General features: G+C 33.6%; 1 protein-coding gene across 1 annotated transcript in view; it reads left to right on the top strand.

Moving 5' to 3' along the window:
- The first annotated feature begins 5,477 nt into the window (after positions 1 to 5,477).
- Positions 5,478 to 6,774, top strand: part of dgkb (diacylglycerol kinase, beta) — a 111,552-nt gene continuing 110,255 nt past the window's right edge. Inside the window, exon 1 of the mRNA XM_087284470.1 lies at positions 5,478 to 5,765. The gene's annotated coding sequence lies outside the window, so the exon portion shown is untranslated. The remainder of the gene's footprint in view (positions 5,766 to 6,774) is intronic.

Raw genomic sequence — 6,774 nt, 5'->3', positions numbered from 1 at the left:
ATCGACTGATCTTCACAGCTTTAAACGCTCCAGTGTCCGTGTATCTATGTTTGCACTCGGTGAAGAGCAGTGAACTGAAGATCTTCATGGCCAATCACAATAATTTCTGTTGAGAACTGGTGAATACAATGGCTAATCAGCGGTGTTTATGAGTGCCCTCAGTGGCGTTTAAATGTTAGCAGGAGTTGGACGTTTTTAAAACTTCAGTACCAGGACAGCACTATTACAGACAACACGAGGGTGTGCTATAGAGTGGTGGTTCCCAACCTTTTTTTTGCCTGAGACCCACTTTTTCCGCGGAAAATATTGTAAGGCCCCCCTCCACATTTAAGTTTGCAATAAGGATGACCAAAAAAATGCATGTGACTGGTTCAGGGACACTTTGATTTGAGAAAAAGAAATAAAATCATAATTCAGGTAGCTATCTTGGTATTTCTAGCATTTTGTGTTTCTAGTACTGCTAGCGCTGCGAGCCGAAATGTTTGGAGCATCTTTACATTGGTCCAGTATGCTAGGGTCATTACTATTAGCTGCTGAAGGCGAATCAGTGAGACTCGGTTGTTTTTGTGGAGGACAAACTACAAATTTGTCAGTTTTTTGGTCAGACAGAGGATAAAATGAACTGGTAAGAAATTGTAAAAATATGACGTGTTGGAAACCGCTGCTATAGAGGACTGCATGGTTTTATCGCTCAACGGTTGACATATACTGAAGCTGGGAATCGTTGTTACGATGTTTCCCTGCTGCCATGAACTGAAGCCTAGGAGGACACTTGGATGCAATAGTCCGAAAGAGATTGTGATGTTGTTAGATGCCTAATATGGTTTTAATTGTTTCAATTAAACTTAAGTGAATGATAATAAAGTGATGTTTACACCATATCTGCATTTTGAAATCGTGGCAACAGCTGGGGGTTTGTAGTACACAGCATGTTGCTGCAATGTTTACAGTGCTGATCCTATACTTTCGGGTTTCTTCCCACTGCAGTCTCGCTTTCGTTTTTTACAATGGCGGCCGCATGAGATAAGCGTATTGCGTTCAACAGAAGAAAGAAACTCTTTTTGGAAGAAGTTAAGGATGAGTAAATTATGTAGTTTTTTATGCTTAAGTGAACTATGCCTTTAAAAACAGTTTTATTGAGGTCAACAATGTAAATAAATGCTCCTTAAAAAAATAGTTTTTCTACAACCGTATAGTCAGAACACACATGTACTCAGTATTTGTTTCATTTACATAAACTAGTACATCTCTATATAATCACAAGATAGCTTGGTCTGACACAAATCTGACATGCCTGCACATTGAGTTCAGCGATGTGAGGATAACTCGCATTAGTAGTGACCCGAACATCTTTTACACTAATATTTTGTCGGCCTGTTTGACGCTATTACTGCTGACTGTGAGATCCGCATTACAAGTACAAATTGCAATCCGCAGGAAACCATTTTCAGAGACTTGATTAGGTAAAACGTATAATGTGGTGAAAATAACAGGCCTGTCCTCATGGAAATGGCAGATGGGTCCCGTTAGCCTCGCAAATGTGCTGTTGGACTGCCAGAAAAGACCCAAATGACTCATGTTCAGATTATAGCATTACGCTGCTCCCACCGACTGGCACAACTAGAAAGAAACACGACCATCCTTATGTCTCTGGGCCTGCAATGAAACTCTTCCACAGGATGTTTGTTGACCTCGCTAACATATACAGCATTATGGGATTTGTGGCCTCATTTAGCTTTGTAACAAGATTATCAAATATGTGGTGTTTATATAGCTTCTTTTTTTTTTTTTTTTAGCTTGTTGAGTTTATATTTTCAGTGGTTTGCAAAGAGCTTTCATATGAATATTTATTGAAAAGCAATTATCATAAGGTGTTAGTTTAAATTATTGTTCTAGATAAAGTTTTTCTAAATGGATAATGGGCTCTATGCACAGCTAGCGTTTTATAGCCAACGATAAACTTCCGGTGAAAGCTTAATGCGAGTATTTTCAATTTCACAAGGTTGTTTTTACAGCAATGTAATTACAATACATTCAGTTAAATAGACTTAAGCATTTATTTAGTTGTTCAAGCGTTAAACGAGATGAAAGACCGTTGTAACCACTAGCACCGTCAGTAGCAACAGGCTAGCATAGAAATTCCATTGAAAATACAGGAAAATAAAAAATACAGAAAATATAGGAAGGCTGTCATTGTTCAAAAATGAACCAATGTGAATATAAAAGCAAATTCAGATCGATAAAGCAGGTTAGGCGGAATAGCGCTATTTACTGATGTTTTGTTGTTAAACTAAATATAAATCAACATTATCGATGCCCTTATGAAACTTAAAATAATCACATCAATCTTTTACCGGGAGATTTCAGTGGCTGATCAACTGTCTGTGCCTATAAGTCATTCATAACAGAACACAATCTAACATAAGCTTAGCCTGACTAAAATAGTTTTAAAACAGAACATTACCTGTTTAACAGAAATACTTCAGCCATGCTGTCGTCCTTTCTCCAGCATGCTACACCCACCCCACCCCTAACCCCAACTTCCAGTGACATCACTTGTAGAAGTGCAAGAACGGAGGAGCTGGAGCTCCATGTATATATATATTTTAATTTTTTTCTTTCATTCATTTTTTTTCTTTATGTCCATAATGTTAGCCTCCCTAAAGTAATATTTTTTCTACTTGTTGTCCAATCAATGACTTGCCTGATAAAATTACAGTAACTTTCCTAGTTAACCAAAAAATCTACTGTATGTACAGTAAGCCTTTAAATTGATTAGTATTTGCATTTTCTAACTCAATGTGTTTACATTTGGCATTGACTTTATTTTGTTAATGGCTTCCAAATGGCTATTTCTTAAAATATGATGCTCATACAGTGATTATTTAAAGACATTTCCCCTTAAGAACATGTTGTCATGCTTTACTCATCTCCTCATGTTATATCAAATCTGTATTCTTATGTAAAAAAGGTTTGGGGATTGACTTCCATTGTGGAAGACTGAAAAATTATTAACATCTTTTCTTGTATCAAATATTATGTATCCTATCTACAGTATATACTATTTATACTGTACTTACTAAAAGTATTGAAAGAAAATTCTGCATGTTTTTAAATACGATTAGATTGGGTTAGAGGTGTTTAATTAAAACTGTAAATATTTATTTATATTACAAATGTTAAGTAATTTGAGGACTGTGTGGGTCAAAAAATCTCTTTATCATTTAATATAATATGAAAGGTAATTGTAGAAAGATATAATATTTAAGGCATAATATTTGAAAATATAATAAAATAATGAGCATATTTCTAAACATAATTACTCTGTTTTCAGAATAAACAAACAGAAAGCAATTTTTACTTTGAGCTGTGCTGTATTTTTAATGTGCAGTTATTCAGGCGAGTAGATGAGATCAAGAAAGCTTGGATAAGTTTGTCAGTCACTTCACAGCTTCTTTCCTCTAAGGATGTAAACAGAAAGGATGAGCAGCTGTCAAATGCACAACATCCAGGAGCTTTAGTTCTATGTAAAGAGAGTATTTTAGTAGCTTATAAAATAAAAACATTTACATATGTAGGTTAAATAAGGTGCACAAGTAAAGCTTGTTTGCTGCTCCTGATTTTTCTTACACTGTACATAGCTTAGCTATAGGGGTTTTAATGTGTCATTTGATAGTTTAGGCACACAAATGGGCACATTGGAGTTTCTGAATTAAGTATAGTGAACAAATGTTTGGTGTCAGTGGGATTTAAAAATTTGTTTTATTTTTATTTTGCAAAAATGATTTAAAATAATAAGAAAAGGTGACATCAAATCAGTACCTTAGAGAAAGAATCGTGTGTGTGCGTGTGCATGAATATTGTGCATCTGGAAAGTCTTCATAGTGCTTCACTTTTTCTACATTTTTTATGTTACAGCCTTATTCCAATAATGGATTAAATTAATTTATTTCCTCAAAATTCTACACACAATAGCCCATAATGACAATGTGGAAAAATCTTTTTTGAAATTGTCAAAATTTATCAAATTTATCAAAAATAAAAACCTGAAAAATCACATGTACCACAGTATTCACAGCCTTTGCTCAATACTTTGTTGATGCACCTTTGGCAGCAATAACAGCCTCAAATCTTTTAGAATATAATGCCACAAACTTGGCACACCTGTCTTTAGGATTTTTTGGCCATTCCTCCTTGCAGTAACTCTCAAGCTTTATCAGGTTGGATGGGAAGTGACAGTGTACAGCCATTTTCAGATCTCTCCAGAGATGTTCAATAGGTTTTAGGTCTGGGCTCTGGCTGGGCCACTCAAACACATTCCCCGAGTTGTTGTGAAGCCACTTCATTGAAATTTCGGCGGTGTGCTTTGGGTCATTGTCCTGCTGGAAGATGAACTGTCACCTCAGTCTGAGGTCAATAGCACTGTGAAGCAGGTTTTCATTTAGGATGTCTCTTTACATTGCTGCATTCATCTCTCCCTCTATCATGACTAGTTCTCCAGTTCCTGCTGCTGAAAAACATCCCCACAGCATGATGCTGCATGATGAGCAGTGCTTGTTTTTCTCCGAATGTAACGCGTGGCATTGATTCAAAAGAGTTCAATTTTAGTTTTATTAGACTAGAGAATTTTGTTTATTATATATATATATATATATATATATATATATATATATATATATATATATATATATATATATATATATATATATATATATAAATTTGCAGCAATTTCAAAAAATATTTTTCACATTGTCATTATGGGGTACTGTGTGTAGAATTTTGGGGAAATAAATGAATTTAATCCATGATGGAATAAGGCTGCAACAAGTGAAGTGCTATCAATACTTTCCAGATGCACTGTATGCTTTTTTTAGTTCTGATTAATTTGTTTGACATTTTTAAATAATTATTATTTCTGAAACCATTTAATAATATTAAACTATCTAGATATTTTTTTTTCAATATTATAAATTTAATATACTGATTTTAGGTATACTTGAAGTAAAAAAAAAATCCAAAAACACTCAAAATATGTTCCAAAAAACATTTGTATTTATTTAATTTTTTTTTTAATTTCTAAAAATGTTAAATAATATGGTGGCCATAGGTCATATATTCCCAGATTTTTTTTAATAAATAAAAAATACATACATTTAAATAAATAAAACAATTATAATATTTTAAGAATATTTACAAATATTTGAGATTCATCAAAAATGAAAAATGTTAGAAAAATGTATTTGCATATTTATAAATGTTGTTAAGTTTGTTAACATTTTAAATCCAGTATTTTGCACTAATATCATTATTTTATGTTTGTTATCATGTTATTACAAAAGTTGCAGTTTTGCAACGTGTGTCTCAGAGTTACCTAGCAGTTGGTGAGAGTCTTAACAAATGAAAAGGTCAAAGAAAACACACATCCTTTACACAGAATCCCTCTTGTTTCATAATGTTCAGCATCGCCTTCCACTATCACAACCCAGATCCACAGCCTGCTAAATAGCAAGATGGAGAGATGAAGGGGAAAACGAGGATGGGAGGGAGTGTGTGTATGTATGTGTGTGTGAGAGAGCACAGCCATGAAAACTGATTGTTGCAGATGAGTAGATCTCTCTCTTTCTCTCCAGCTCTCATGCTCATTTTCCCCGACACAAACAGTGCTGTTCTAACAGTAGGAGGCTTTTACTTGACGCCGCCAGTAATGGACGAATAAAAACACATAACATGCTCATCGCATCGCTGCTGTTGACTTGAAGCATCAGGTGAGTGCATATCAGCTTTCTGCACTTGTATTTGTGGAAATGATGTTTTCCATCCATTACCAGTCACAATATGATTGAGCTCTCGACTGTATTTGCATTGGTTTATTCGTGGGTTGCTGATATACTAACAGCGATTAGGTTGAAAATGCACTCTTGTATTTGATGTTTTGACATGTAAATCTGTTACATTTTGTCACTTTGTGAGCCTAGCTTGAAGATCTACTGTATTTCAACCGTGAATTGTGCTATGCAAGAAAAATTGAATGATGGTAAAGGTTAAGACGAGGCAGAGATCATCTATTTTTCTTACCCTAGGGTAATGTTGAGAAGAGTTTGTTTTGTGATCTTGACATGGCAAGAAGTTTCATTCATAAATACAGATCATCTTTCAGAAGAGACGCATGCTTCAGGCACTTCCTGCACTTGTCACAGGAAGTAAAGGGATTTGACGGGATGTTGAATTGAGTTTGCTTTGAGTGTTGAGTTTTCTTTAAAGTTCAGTTGCATGAACTTTGTTTCAGATTCATCCTTTTTTTTTTTTGCTACTACTCTTCTATTATGAAAAGTTTATAATAGTTACAACAAAAAAATCTGGTTAGATCTGTGCAAATATTAAAGCAAAGATGATATCATATAAATCTGAATCATGTTTGTTGCGGAAAATAGTAGCTTTTGAATTTAGATACTAAAATGCAGGAGATGTGTGATATTTAAGTACTGTACTGGTTATCAGCATATATTAAATACTTTTTTGTACATGTATCAATAAATTTTTGGTATTTCACTTAGAAATTAAATGCAATTTCACTAAAGTTGCATTTAATATATTATAATTGTATTATAATTAATGTAAATAAAATTGAAATGTAATAATTTAACTAAAATGATTGATTATTTTGTATTGTTATTTTAAATATATATTTTCTCAAAATATATATTTTTATAGATATTATATAATAATATTAATAAAAAAGACATTTAAAACCATCCAGTAATCCACAGATATTAC

Source organism: Danio rerio, chromosome 15, assembly GCF_052040795.2.
Source record: "Danio rerio strain M-AB ecotype USA chromosome 15, GRCz13ab, whole genome shotgun sequence".
NCBI classification, from domain to species: Eukaryota; Metazoa; Chordata; class Actinopteri; order Cypriniformes; family Danionidae; genus Danio; species Danio rerio.
This window is presented reverse-complemented; position numbering and strand designations above follow the sequence as displayed.